We start from the raw sequence: 15178 nt of genomic DNA, 5'->3' as shown, positions 1-15178 counted from the left end.
AAAGATGCAGAAACACAAGTCCAGTATCGTGGGAGGGAGCTGAGCGAGACGGGCAGTTACACAAGGTGACCCATCTGACCCTGCCTGACCCAGAGATCCTGAGGCTCTGGGAAAGTCTGAGTATTTATCAGAACACAAAGGCAATGCCTCCATGAAGCTCCCTGCCAGTTGCCGCAGACAACAGTGCATTTCCCAAAGGGCCCACAGAGACATTATTTTCTTTGTAATTAAACATCACAACAACGTTACAATCCATTTATTGACACCCTTGAGTTTTTGGTTTCGTGGCAGGTGAAGCCATAAATAAGGGGCAGAGTTGCTGCCTGTATTCATGGAAATACTATTCATACTTTATGTGGGTTTATTTATTTTTTGACTCTGTTTAATATCAATGGATCTCCTGAGAGCAGAGCCAAGAACTCCCTCCGAGATGTGGCTGCTCTCAGCATAGGGTTTTGGAGTTGGATTACACGCCGCAGCATGATATATTGAGAGAGCCCTGGAGGGGGTCAGCTGTCTCAGGATCTCAAATCAGCTCAGCCAGAGGAGCTGGGTAATCTGGGGCACACTTGCTCTTCATGCTAGGCCTTCGTTTCTTCCGACGTGAAATGAAGTTGTGGAGTGCACTTAGCAGGGTGCCGACATTCTACCTACAAGCTTCTGATTCTAACGTCTGATGTAAGTGAACTGAAAATGACCAGAATCTTCCCCGATTAAGGGGAATTATGACACTAAGAGGGAGTCGGCTTAGGCTTACTGTGATTTGCTCCTGAGCATGGAAGCAGGATCAATGCATAAATGTTATGGGGAGGCAGGCATTGTCTCCCTGTAAGAAAGAACACCTGTTTCAGCGACTCAGTTGTCAGGCATGGAGTTCACCATCTGGGAAAGAGATGAGATTCCCATTCCTTGAGACACCTTTTGAAGGCCCAGTGACCTCTGGTGAAGGACGCTCATCAGGTGGTGTTTTTGTTAGTGCGTTAACCCCTTAGTTCTTAAACCCAACTCCTTGCTTTATTTCTTTCCCAGTCCACCTTTCTTTCTCTAACATCTCAGTCAGCATTCCCAGCTCTACGCCGTTCAGGCCCTAAACTTGGGAGTAATCCTTGTCTCCCTTCATTCACTCCGTGTCTCGGTTGCCACCTCCTGTTGAGTCTAAGCTCGGCCTTGTAGCTGCGTCAGTTGTTTCCCATCTTTCACCACTGCTGTGGCCCTGGCTCTGCCACTCCTCGTTTGTGATCAGGACTAAGCACAACAGCCCACTTTCTTGCAGGTCTCCTTCGTTCTTCAGACTCCTCAGGGCTAAATCAGAGCACCGCTCTGCTCCTTGTCAGCCCCTCTGGCCCATCCCCTAATCCCCACCATCCTGCCTCCCATCATCTGGCATCCTCTACCCAGCCACGCCAGATTCCTTTAAGAACTGGCATACATCGCCCTCTGTGGGCTCTGCTCTTCCCACCTGTTCTTTCTTCTCCCTGACACCCTCTATTGCTCTTGCTTCCTTCCTCTTTGTCTGGCTGCCTAGATCCTTCCACAATTAATTGCTCCTGACCCTTAACTAGCAGGCTTCCTTGGCTCCCTATTTACCTAACTCCTTGTATGTACCCTTAATACTCAGGGCTCTTTATTTTTCTTGTTTTTATAATCTTTTGTTTTCACAGCAGATTTACAAGCTTTGGGAATGGAGAAAGCGGGTCTCTTTAGCTCGCCCTTCCACCTCTAGCACCTACTGCAGTGCCGGGAGAAGATTTGGTCCCCAAATGTTTGTTCAGTGAATGAGTGAACCAACACATGTGCCCTCCTCCGACTTTGAGTACTGACAGGTCTCATCATTGCCTCCTGGATCCACTGTGGACTCCTTACCATGACTCTGGAGTCTTCCACAATTGTTTTTTCCCCAACCTATACTGTCTGTCTTCAGGGTATAATACCCTGTTGAACTACCTGAGGAAACTATTTCTCTGATTCTTAATTTTCACTCTTGCGGTCTTACTGCCCACTATTCAGTTCTTTTTTCTGTAACCCTCCCTCCCAGCCAACACCTTCAACGCCCATATTCAATGTCATTTTCCCCTAATGCCAGATCCCATGTGGAAACTTCTATGACCAGCAGTCATCAAGAGATATTTTGCTTGTTTGATGTCTTTCTAACCACTTACCTATGAGTTTCTTGAGAGAAGGAAGTGTTTTATTTGTCGTTACACTCCCAGTGTCTAACTGAGCACTCACTCCTAATGTGTCCTTAGTGAATGTTCCCTGGGAAGGACTGTGGTATTGAGGGACACAGGAACCACTGGTAGGGAAGGGCTCTTGGTGCTGTGAGCATCTGTGATTTTTGAGACCTGAGGACGTGGCTCCTTTCATTTGGTCGTGATGTTAATTCCGGGACTGGAGTGAATCTGCTCAACTGCAGCCCCATTTGAATTTAGAGCATGCCTGTTATTTTCTATCAGAATCACCTTTTCTCAAAGCCCAGTGGGTTTTATTGTGGGATGTGGTTCTTCTTTTCTGTCCATCAAGGAGATGTGTTCGGCTATTAGAGACTTATCAGCATGTGGGAAAAGGGTGCTTTTCAGCCATTCAGAAAACTCTTCACACATGCTGCCCTCTGATAATTCATAACCAGCTCGGTGCAAAGGTTTCCCATTGTCAGGGAGGCAGGCCGGGACAATGTGGGTGTTATTTAAAAGCAAATGTCTTCAGAGGATGTGAAGTCCTGAACACTTAAAACCAGTGTCATGAAAAGGCAGAGGATCTTCACTTCTGAACTGATGTCAGCCTGCACCCCTGTTTTGTCATTCCTAAAGCCTGAGTTCCCTGTTGGTTCCGTTTTTATCAACGTGAACCCCCTCTGAAATGAATGTTTTTTAGTGTTGTCACAGTAAATTTCAACAGAAAGAAATACGGTTCCGATACTGGGCTATTTTGAAGACTGGCAGTGAGAGTGAAAGAATTGTAAGTTAAAGCTTTTTCTTTGCATTATTATTATGGGGGAATCCCAGGGCACTTGTGTGGTGGAATAGGCGAGATGGGGGTGGTGCATTTTATCCAAGGATGGTTTGTCCAGACATGACTGATTCCCCAGCCCTGTGTCTGCTCCCCCATCCCTCAGCCCCTCAGCCCAGAGAGTGTGCTGGAAGGTCTGGGAAGTCAGATTGTACAAGGTATTGGTGAATAATCTGCTGGAGCTTTCAGTATCCCCCAAGTCTAGGCTATGCAGCAGCTTTAGCAGGAAAGCCTATTTTTGCTGTCCTGCCAGTGGTCCAAATGTATCATTTAGTAAGGATATTATGGAGTATAAGAACATAGGATGCCGAATGCAAAATGAAATGGGACTTATAATACAAAAGTTGTGTTTTTAAAAAAATGGATCAAAAATGAAGAGCTGGCCGGGCACGGTGGCTCATGCCTGTAATCCCAGCACTTTGGGAGGCCGAGGCAGGCAGATCACGAGGTCAGGAGATCGAGACCATCCTGGCGAATACAGTGAAACCCCGTCTCTACTAAAAATACAAAAAAATTAGCCGGGCGTGGTGGTGGGCGCCTGTAGTCCCAGCTACTTGGGAGGCTGGGGCAGGTGAATGGCATGAACCTGGGGGGCGGAGCTTGCAGTGAGCCGAGATGGTGCCCTGCACTCGAGCCTGCGCGACAGAGCAAGACTCCGTCTCAAAAAAAAAAAAAAGACCTTTTTCAGCCAATGTTTAATAAGTGTTAGTGCTGAGCTTGAGCAAAATCTTGCAATGAATGAAAATGTGAGCATGCAAGTGGGCTGCTCTGAATAGTGCCCAGGTGACACATGCATCCCAAAGAATGCCCAGTGCATGTGTCTGTAGTTCTTACCTTGGGACTGTTAAGAGTCTCTTTAAGTTCTTGGCATCTGAGAGGGCAGTAAAGTCTATCCCAATTATTTGCTTGTGAGATGGTTACAAAGATGACCTCTACTTTCCTTTTACTTTTTTTTAAGATGGAGTCTTGCTCTATTGCCCAGGATGGAGTGCAGTGGCGCGATCTCAGCTCATTGCAACCTCCGCCTCCCAGGTTCAAGCAATTCTCCTGTCTCAGCCTCCTGAGTAGCTGGGATTACAGGTGCCCACCACCACACCTGGCTAATCTTTGTGTTTTTGGTAGAGATGGGGTTTCACCATGTTGGCTAGGCTGGTCTTGAACTCCTGACCTCAGGTGACCCGCCCACCTTGGCCTCCCAAAGTACTGGGATTACAGGTATGAGCCACTGCACCTGACCTGACCTCTACTTTTCTTATACATAGCCTTTGGTCTTAAAATAATATTGGCTATCCTGCTAGGGTGGAAAAAATAACCCTGCTGCATCCATTGGCTGCATCTCCTTTAAGAGGTCATGGCAAGAGGCCTGGACCAGGAATCAAGAAATGTGGTTGCCATGAGTCCCAACATGCAACTTGTATGAGTTTCCTGTGGCTGCTGTAACAAACCACCACAAACTTAGTGGCTTAAAAAAAACCATACATTTATTATCTTACAGTTCCAGAGGTCAGAAGCTCAAAATCATTCTCACTGGGCTAAAGTCAAGGTGTTGGCAAGGCTGATTCCTTCTGTAGGCTCCAGTGAAGAATCCATCTCCTGGTCTTTTTAAGCTTCTTGAGGCTGCCCGCTTTCCTTGGCTTGTGATGCCTTCCTCCATCCCCAAGGCCAGCAGTGTGGCATCTTCAAATCTTTCTCTGTGATGCTAACCTCTACTTCTGTTGTTATATCTCCTTCTCTGACTGTGACTCTCCTACCCCCCTCTTATTAGGACCATTATTATTATTACTATTATTATTATTACTATTTTTTTGTGATGGAGTCTCGCTCTGTCACCAGGCTAGAGTGCCGTGGTGTGATCTCAGTTCACTGCAACCTCCGACTCCCTGGTTCAAGTGATTCTCCTGCCTCAGCCTCCTGAGTAGCTGGGATTACAGGCACGTGCCACCACACCCAGGTAATTTTTGTATTTTTAGTAGAGACGGGGTTTCATCATGTTGGCCAGGATAGTCTCAATCTCCTGACCTCGTGATCCACCCGCCTTGGCCTCCCAAAGTGCTGGGATTACAGGCATGAGCTGCCCCACCTGGCCGGACCCTTGTAATTATATTGAGCCTACCCGGAAAATCCAAGATAACAACCCTGTCTGAAAATCCTTAATTTAATGGTACTGGCGAAGCCCTTTTGGCCATGGAAAATGACATATTCATTGGCCATGGGGATTAGGATGTGGACATCTTTTGGGGGGTCATTTTTCCGCCTTCCATGCCACTTTCCCACAGTCCCATGCTCCCACATCCTCTCCATCCTCTTCTTGTCCTTTATGGATAGAGCAGAGATGGTGTGCCATGCACTTTTCATATGGACATCTCATCCTTCCCTTGGAGTTTTGGATTCTTGCATTTGAATTTGACATATATGTATCCAACATTTCATTTACAGCTCATGAGAAAGGCACTGTATTTAGATGTATTGGTCTGAATTGTCTGAATGATTTAAGACCATAATACTTCATCTATGATAGGTGTTTAATCAGTAACTGATGATGCGTTAAGGTTTTCTGAAAAGATAAGTTCAGAATGTCTGCTCTTTGTTGCAGGTTTCCTGGTTTTAAGTCAATTTTATTTTATTTTATTTTTTTATTTTGGATACCAATTTAACAAAAGGAGGGAGGATTTTATTCAGAGGGTCCTTTTGATGTTTGAATAGGTCTCTTAATTTTAAGTAAAAGATAGCCATTTATATAACTACTTTGGAAAACTTACCCAAAGTATTACCAAGCAAAGCCAAGCATACCCCATGATCCCTTAGCTCTACCCCTAGCAATACACCCAAGAGAAATGCATGTAGGTGGAAGCAAAAGACTAGTACTAGAGTGCTCACATCAGCGTTATTTATAATAGCACCAGACAGGAAACTATGAAATGTTCATGAACACTAAAATGAGAATAGTGGGGCTGGGTGTGGTGGCTCACGCCTGTAATCCCAGCACTTTGGGAGGCCAAGGCAGGCAGATTACTTGAGGCCAGGAGCTCAAGACCAGCCTGGCCAACGTGGCGAACCCCCATCTCTACTAAAAATACAAAATAGCTGGGCTTGGTAGTAATTAGCATGCCTGTAGCCCCACCTACTAAGGAGGCTGAGGTAGGAGGATCGCTTGAACCCTGGAGGCAAATGTTCCAGTGAGCCAAGATCATGCCACTGCACTCCAGACTGGGCAACAGAGCAAGACTCTGTCTTAAAAAAAAAAAAAAAAGAATAGTGGCACGTTTATATAGTGAGGTACTATAGAGTGATGAAAATGAAATTACTCTCAGTATTGAGCAAAAGAAGACATACACAAAATAATACATACTATAGGATTCCAATTATACCAAGTTCAAAAACAGTCAAAAATTAATGTAGGCTCTTACCAATCCAGATGGTGGTTAACTCTGGTAGGGAGGGTAGAACAGAGACTGGGGCAGGGCCCAAGGAAGACTTTGGGATGCTGCTAATAATTTAATTCCAATTTTTGTTTGTTTGTTTGTTTTTGTTTTGTTTTTTGAGACGGAGTCTCAATCTGTCGCCCAGGCTGGAGTGCAGTGGCACAATCTTTGCTCACTGCAACCTCTGCTCCATCCCCAGGTTCAAGCGATTCTCCTGCCTCAGCCTCCCAAGTAGCTGGGATTACAGGCGTGTGCTACCACACCCAGCTAATTTTTGTATTTTTAGTAGAGATGGGGTTTCGCCATGTTGGCCAGGCTGGTCTCGAACTCCTGACCTCAAGGTGATCTGCCCTCCTCGGCCTCCCAAAGTGCCAGGATTACAGGTGTGAGCCACCACGCCCAGCCTTAATTTTAATTTTAACCTGTGTGATGACTATATAGCTGGGCTCACTTTATGATAATTCACCAAGTATTTCACTTAGGACTTGTTCATTTTTCTGAATATGTTATTTTAGTTTTCAAAAAACTATGCAAATCTTGATGGTAGCAGAATTTGAAGTGATTTTGTAGGTTTTGCATTGTTTTTAGATGAGAGGAATTTTCTTAACCTTTGGGATACATGAATCTATGTCATTGTTGGGCTTTGAAGTTCAAATGCTTTTTAAGAATGAAACTTTTCTTTAGAGATCATTGTTTAACACTTCTATGTAACGACATTGGCTTTTTTCCTTTCTGATATACCATTTGGACAGATATTCACCCTATGAGAGTGGATCACAGCACTGATTTCAAGATCTGAAATTTACTCATAAAAACCCTAATCTGTATGAGTGTTTTCATCAGTTGGAAACAAGACCAGTATTCTTACCAGCTCTTGCAATGACACAGCTCTAATTAATAGTAAAACAATATTACTGCTTGATATTGACCCCAAGCCACATTAGATAATATTCTCCTTTGTGTTATCCAACAAACATGCATTTTCATAAAAATCCTTATTCCTGGAAATGGAAAAAAACCCTTTTATTATTGTATTGTGGAAGATATAGAAACACAAGAAGGAAATGTACTATTTAAACTATAACAATAATGGAAACTGTAGCAATCGTTTCTATTTATCACATGTTAAACCAAGATTGGCTGCATCTGGCTTGCACTTGTGTTGGGTTTGGCCCGCCTACTGCTTTTACCATTTTTGAATTTGTTGCTAATGGTTAAACATTGGGAGATTGCACATAAGAAGTCATGATTTTTGGCTTTCCCTAAAAAAAATGAAAAGATCTGCAAAACCAGACCCTCATTTCATCATAGTAGCTACTGGCTGGAGCTGAGTACTGGCTGTCCATGTGCACAGTGCTCGGTTGATCCATTTTGTCACGATCTCCATCCTTCCTTGTTGATCCTTGTGTCATCCCTGCACTGTCGTTTACATAGAACAGAATTGAGAGGGAAGAGCTTCTGGTATCTGCGTATAGCAGTGGTTGACTCTGTCTGGCTCATTTAGACTGTGAGTTTCCACCTTTTGGCCTGGTGCTGGGCTAGGAATTTTACACATATTATCTCATTTATTCCCCCAAACAACTTCATCCTTGTCCCATTTTATAGATGAGGAAACTAAGGCTCAGGGACGTTGTACCGTTTGAGCAAGACCACCAAGATAGTAAGCAAGGGAGCCTGTCCTTGTCTAAAAAGGTCTTTTACTCTGCAGTCACTCAAGAACTTGCAGATATAGAAACAACTGGTAGATGACATTTCAAAGTTGATATGCTCAAGCTTTAGACAAGGACGAGACAAACCCTGAGACAAGTGAAAATGGGGTATCTTGGACAAGAGAGAAGACATGCGAACTTCTGTGGCTAGCAGGATTCTTATAAGCCAGTATAACGAAAAAATTCAGTTAATCCTTTAATGCAGTTTGCATTTTGTTTCTGTCATAGACTCATATAATCAAGAGAAGGAACGGACATCAGGAGTCATCTAGGCTGGCTTACAGCCTAAACAGATAAAACTTTTGAAAATTACAGAAGGACTTTTTATAGGGCAAATGTTGATGGTTGGGGGAACATAGCCCCCAAGGACAAGTGGATGGGAGTTTGAATTTTAGTAGACATCATTTAAATCACAGAGTGAAATAGACAAGTTACTCAACATCATTGCAGGTCAGTTTCTTCTCCATAAAAAGGAGAGCACAGGGCTGGGCGCTGTGGCTCACACCTGTAATCCTAGCACTTTGGGAGGCCGAGGAGGGCGGGTACCTGAGGTCGGGAGTTCGAGACCAGCCTGACCAACATGGAGAAACCCCATCTCTACTGAAAATACAAAATTATCCAGGCGTGGTGGCACATGCCTGTAATCCCAGCTACTCTGGAGGGTGAGACAGGAGAATCGCTTGAACCCAGGAGGCGGAGGTTGCGGTGAGCCGAGATTGTGCCATTGCACTCCAGCCTGGGCAACAAGAGCGAAACTCCATCTCAAAAAATAGAGGAGAGCACAACCTGTAGCTTACACCACTGTTATAAAGACTAAATGACCTGTTACATCCGACAGTGGTCATTTAACAAATCTTTGTTTTTCCTTTCATTCTCATATTTTTCTAGAATCCTGGAAAGTCTCCTGGGAGGGATGCAAAAACGTCACCCACCTGGTCCAGAGAGACCCTTGTTTTACAACTGAGGAACTGAAACCTAGAGAACTGTGATATAACGAAGCTCACAGCCTCAGCAGCCTTCTTTAGGCATTAGAAAGGGGCAGGGAGAGACTCCCTAACATACTGCAGCTGTGGTCGTAAATGCACTGGCACTTCCTTGTGAATGCATTGGCCATGTTTGGAGAAAATTAAATTATTTCATCAAAATGACCTGTAGTGAGAACTTTAAAGAACAAAGAGGAAAGGGCCATCCTCTGATGCAGAGTTTAATCACTTTCCTAACAGATATGTTGGATGGGGCTGTCTAAGTCCCAGTCCTCCTTTTAAATGCTGTGTGTCCACATTGAGTCACTTAACCTCTCTTACTGCAAATTGTGCGTAAATTGGGGGTGCTGTTGAGGGTTTTTGCAAGATGAAAACGAGTCCATGGTGCCTAGCATGGATTAGGTTTGCAGAGTCATTTTGTCTCAGCAGCTGCTTTGGATATGTTGACTGTACTTCTGGAAGCAACAGGTCGCTCAAGGAGTCAACGGAGTTGAATATTTAAAGCTACACGGTGGGAGGTGGAGGTGGAGATGGGTGGATCACGAGGTCTGGAGATCGAGACCATCCTGGCCAACATGGTGAAACCCCGTCTCTACTAAAATACAAAAAATTAGGCAGGCGTGATGGCGGGCACCTGTAATCCCAGCTACTCGGGAGGCTGAGGCAGGGGAATCGCTTGAACCCGGGAGGTGGAGATTGCAGTGAGCCGAGATCATGCCACTGCACCTCAGCCTGGCGACAGACTGAGACTCTGTCTAAAAAAAAAAAAAAAAAAAAAAACCTGCATTGATAGGAAGAACCCTGGCCATGCCAAGATTCCTTCTTTCTGGGGTGGAGCCTTAGATAATGGATAGTTGGCTTTTTTTTTTTTTTTTTGCTCCAGCAGAGGGCACACAGTGCCCCATTTCTGGCACACAGCCAGTGATGGATGCTTGAGGTGGTGTCCCAGCTGGGAACCCTCTCCATTGCACCTGTTGATAACAATTATGATTCATTTGCTTGGCCCTCTTGGACATGAGCTTTCTTGATACAGTGAAATAATCCCCCCATAACCTAATTAGGGAAGGAGGGTTTACCATTTCAGATGAGGTCACTGAGCGCCAGTGCCATTGGGTGGATCACCAAGGTTATTCATTCATTCCGCACACACAGTCAGGCACTGTCTAGGGCACTGGGCATAGAGCCCTGAGCCACATGGGCAAGTCCCCTCTTCTCATGGAGCTTAGTTTTCCTAGTGGATGGAGAGAGATGATGATCGAACAACATCATGCTCTGCTGAGTGTTGATAAGTGCAACAAAGAAAAATAAAGCAAAGTGAGATGATAGTGCCAGGGCAATGGGCTTGGTGAGGAGTGGGGAAAGGGAAGTGCTGTGTTAATAGGGTGATCTGGGCAGGCCTCTCTTACTGGTGACATTAAGCAGAGCCAGGTGGTGAGGGGAAGGAAAAGAGTTTCAGGCAGGGAGAAGAGCAAGAGATGGAGAGTGCTTGGTGCTTTTGTAGGATGCCAAGGAGGAGTCTGGGTGGCTGGAGAGAAAGAGAAGAGAGGAGAAGCAACATGGTGGATGAGGTCAGGAGGAGAAGCAACATGGTGGATGAGGTCAGGAAGGGTAGGCAGGGACCTGTCACACAGGCCTGCAAAGTGGATCTTGGCATCTTGGCCTCTGGCTTCTCGTTCCTTGCTCTCCTCTCCTCGGGAAGCTTAGTCCTTGCAATCTGGACTTGCCTTTAGCTGCTAATCAAAGTTCAGAGGAACCTGAGAGAGTATTTCCTCTTCTTGCCTATAAGGAGGTCACCTAGATCTCTGGTTCCAGCATTTGCTAGATGATAAGAATCACCTGGGGCATTTGTTTAATATATAGACTTCCAGTCCACCCCCGGGCACTTAATGAACAAGACAGCCCAGAATCCTGCCCTAGATCTACTAAATGGGGTTCCTCAGGGGAGGTGCCCAGGTGTCTGTATTTTTAACAAGTGCCTCTCTTCTGGCCCACTTGAGAAGTTTGACCTGGATTAAGTGCAGCCTCTGGGTTCCTGGTCTCAGCGCCCCCTCCTCCTCTCCTGGGCTCCAGGACTTGGATTTAATAATAACCAGCATGGTAACAACATCGCTGATGGAGTGCCTACTGTTTGTCTTGCACAACAGCCTCACTCCCTATTTTATCTCCTCTGACTTAAATCTTAGTTTTCACACCAAGTGCCTGGCAAATGTATTGTTTGTACTTCTGTTAATCATTTATTATGTTGAATTGCACTTCATTTATATAGCATACTTCCTTTTTAGAACTTTCCTGTGGCCTCTAATAACATTGCCTAGAAAAGTGCCCAGCACAAAGTGCCAGTGCCATTGGGTGGATCACCAAGGTTATTCATTCATTCCGCTGGCCAAGTCATTGTTATTATTATTTGTTTGGATTTCACACACTTCAGATAGTGAGGACTCACCTTTCCGTAGTCATATCCGAATCCTCAGTCTTTGGCAAAATACCTGAAATAGAGTAGATGCTCAATGAATCTTGAAGTGCCAGAAATAAAAATAATATTAGTTACTATTTATGGAGCATTTATTGTACATCAGGCACCAAGTCCTTGACTTGTAGTAACTAGTTTCTTCCTCAGAACTGTCCTATGAAGTAGGTGCTAATATTCTTATTTTGTTTTGAGACGGAGTCTTGCTCTGTCGCCAGGCTGCAATGGCGTGATCTCTGCTCACTGCAAGCTCTGCCTCCCGGGTTCACGCCATTCTCCTACCTCAGCCTCCCGAGTAGCTGGGACTACAGGCGCATGCCACCATACCCGACTAATTTTCGTGCTAATATTCTTATTGTGCAGATGGGGGAACAGAGGCACAGAGAAGTTTGAAAATAGGTAAAGCTGAGATTGAACCCAGGCAGGCATGCCTTGTGTGATCTCTCTAAGGTTTCTTTCATTTCTTAAATGGGTATGATTCTAGATCTCTTTTTTTTCTATGTAAAGGTCGCTCCCTCCTGGTTAGTTCTCCACAGGGATCAGGTAGAGTTGGTCCTCTCCCTATGTGTGAATAATGCCTCACAGATCCTAGGAAATGTACTAGGTCGGAACTTCCACCCAGGCTCAGTGGGCTCGGTTGTGTCTTTTATCACTTTTCAAGCCATGCATTTTCTTTGCCTCCTGGGATCCTGTGCCAGTTGCCTTGGCTTCTGTGGCTGATGGATGATTGGATCCAGCCTTTCAGGGCAGATTAGGGTCAGCCTGCTCCAAGCAGTAGCGAGAACCGGGCCCTCGCCTTTCCTTTCCTAGAAGCTGTATCTGTGAGTTAACGCTTCTCAAAATGCTGCACTTAGCTCACTTGAGCGTAGTTTGGGGACAGATTGGTTCTTGGACTCTTCAAATCCCCAGTGCAGACATGAACATAAGCCTTCTGGGTGCTCAGATTGTCAGGGCACACACACGCACTGGTTCTGAGCCAGCACTGAAGGAGACAGCTCTGACAGAGACGAGCACCTCACCCACGGCTTAATTTCATGTTTTGGATAAACACTCAGGTGAGTGGCATGAAGGGGCGGATAAGCAAAGATCACCGAGAGTGAGTATTTACAAAATTTTTTCATTTTGCTCTCACCAGTCTTCTTCCTAATAGCTCTTGCTGCTCTGATGGCTCTCTGACAAATAGAAAGGAGGCTGTTTTCCCTCTGGTCCACACCTCTGCTCCAAACAGTCCCTGTATTGCATTCCAGATGCTTCAGTGACAGGTAGTCATCAGAAAGAGACCCTTGGATTGCATATTTTCTTGGCTTCTTCGCTTGTTCTATTCCCTGGGTGAAATCCCTTGGCTCCTTCAGGCTTTGAGGCAATTCCTTCCCTTGGTCCTTAGTGTGGGATAATAGAAATTAACACTTGGTGGGGCTTTGCCATGTGTGCTGCTCTAAAGCACTTGCATTTATGTTCATGACACATCACCCAGGGAGGCACTAGCATCACCCTCCTTTTAGAGGGAAAGGCAGGTGCAGGATGTTGAGAAACTTGCCCTAGGTCCCAACCTGTGAGTGGCAGAGCCACTTGTGTGGCCTGGAGCCCACGTTCTCACCCACCATATATACAGTGCATCTTGCTGCCTGTCTTTCCTCCTTCTCCTCCCTCCTTTCTATGACAATCATTTGGCTGTAGGTAGTTCCTCCTCTGTGCTGAGCACTGTACCAGTCAGTAGGAAACAGGGACAATGAGGTGTTTTCCAGGGCGTGAGCGTGGCAGAGCCATCCAGAAGTCCAAGTGTGTCCCCGGTGCGATGAGAACACAGTACATAAGACCTAATAGGGCCCTGTAGGGCCGGAGGTCAGGAGAGGGCATCACGGCAGCAGGCATGCTCTGAGGACCCATGGGAAAGCACGTTGTCATTTAGGAAGACACAGAGGAGCCACATAGCCTGGGCAAGAGGAAGACTAGCAGCTCCCAGGTACGCCAGGCATCCCCATTCCATTCGCATCACAGAGGAGCATCCACCTCCTGGGAGTGGGGATAGTAGGACTGGAGCGGACAGGGGCTTTGCAGTCAGAACACTCAGGGTTTGAAACCTGTCTGTTCCACTTACCAGCTGGGTGACCGTGGGCTTGTCTCTTGCCTTTTGTAAGTTTTCTCATGTATAAGTGGAAACAACAATAGCGTCCTCACAGATGTATTTGAAACTCTAAAGAATGATGAGTTTTGCAGGCAACTGACACATATTAAATTCTCAGCAAATTGCAGATACTTGTTTTATTTCTTTCGTTTTTGAGGAGATCATGTATTGATAAACTTCAGATCTGTGATTGCAAATAAAATAGAGTAATAAAAAAATCTGTTGTGGCACATAGTTGTTGCTCAGTAAACATAAAGCAAAGGCGTAATTTGCACGCAGTTGGACTGGATTCACAGCCAGCGGGGCGTGATGGAAAAAGCACAAAATGAGAACTGAGAGTGGCTAAGTGGATTGCTCAGGGTCACTCAGCTGGTATGTGAAAGAGCTCACTTTCTCATTGAATCTCCACAACAGCCTTGTGAGTCAAGCTGGGCTAACATTATCTGTCTCTTAGAGAAAATTAAAACCCAGGGAAGGTGAATGTCTTGTGCAAGTCAAATTACTGGATTGTAGAATAATGAACTTCATCACTAAATAGCCATGTGACAAGTCGAGGACTCCCTTTCATCATCTGTAAAATGGGGGTGGTGATATCTGCCCTGACTACCTCAGAGAGTTGTGGTGGAGGTCAGATCGAAGAGCGATAATAAGCCTGGCTTCTATATAGAGAATGATCTATGGTGGACAGGAATTTAGGCCAGATCACCGGCTGGGTAGCCACCATACTTATCCAGATAAGCAGTGAGGTGACCTGAACTTAGATGGTGGTAGTGGCAATGGAGATGAGGCAGAAGTGGCTGCCTGCGGATAGGTTTTGGAGGTAGAGGTTTTAGGCCTTGGTGATGTTTGGGTTGTGAAGGAGAGAGAAAGAAAGAGTCAGTGATGACTCCAGGTTTTGACCTGAGCAAATGGATACTGGCAGAGAGGTCGGTGGGAAGAGCTGTGTGGGACAAGTGATCCATGGCTGGTTCAGGACATATTGATAGCTGATCAAAGATCTGACAGTGAACTTCCAACTCGCTCCTACCTGGGTATATTAAGCCATTCTTGCATTGCTATAAGGAAATACCTAAGGCTGGGTAATTTATAAGGAAAAGAGGCTTATTTGACTCACGGTTGTGTAGGCTATACAGGCATGGCACCGGCATCTGCTTGGCTTCTGGGGAGGCCTCAGGGAGCTTACAATCAGGGCGAAAGGCAAAGTGGGAGCAGGTGTGTCACATGACCAAAGGAGAAGCAGGAGAGAGAGTAAGGGGAGGTGCCATACACTTTTTAAACAACCATATCTCACAAGGATCGCACCAAGAGAATGGTGCTAAACCATTCATGAGAAATCTGCCCCCATGATCCAAGCCCCTCCCACGAGGCTCCACTGCTAACATTGGAGATTAGATTTCAACATGAGATTTGGAGGGGACAAAGATACAGACTTTATCACTGGGTGTTGGAACTCTTGAACCAGTGAC

General features: G+C 45.5%; 1 protein-coding gene and 1 long non-coding RNA gene across 21 annotated transcripts in view; one reads left to right on the top strand and one right to left on the bottom strand.

Annotated features, from left to right (window-relative positions):
- Nucleotides 1-15178, top strand: part of LARGE1 (LARGE xylosyl- and glucuronyltransferase 1) — an 851853-nt gene that overhangs the window by 165620 nt on the left and 671055 nt on the right. The window lies entirely within an intron of this gene.
- The window catches only part of LOC104003753 (uncharacterized), a 59042-nt gene that overhangs the window by 26033 nt on the left and 17831 nt on the right, over nt 1-15178 (bottom strand). For 6 of the 9 annotated variants that reach the window (XR_008541837.2, XR_008541838.2, XR_008541836.2 and 3 more), the window contains 3 exons: nt 11564-11606; nt 10197-10351; nt 9326-9715 (listed from right to left, as the gene is read on the bottom strand). This is a non-coding gene — a long non-coding RNA (uncharacterized LOC104003753). Of the gene's footprint in view, nt 1-9325; nt 9716-10196; nt 10352-11563; nt 11607-15178 lie in introns of those variants that run through there. The other 3 variants (XR_008541839.2, XR_010156084.1, XR_008541841.1) reach the window with 2 other exon arrangements.

This window comes from Pan troglodytes, chromosome 23 (genome assembly GCF_028858775.2).
Source record: "Pan troglodytes isolate AG18354 chromosome 23, NHGRI_mPanTro3-v2.0_pri, whole genome shotgun sequence".
Taxonomy (NCBI): domain Eukaryota; kingdom Metazoa; phylum Chordata; class Mammalia; order Primates; family Hominidae; genus Pan; species Pan troglodytes.
Note: the sequence above shows the minus strand (reverse complement) of the source record. Positions and strands in the feature narration are given on the sequence as shown.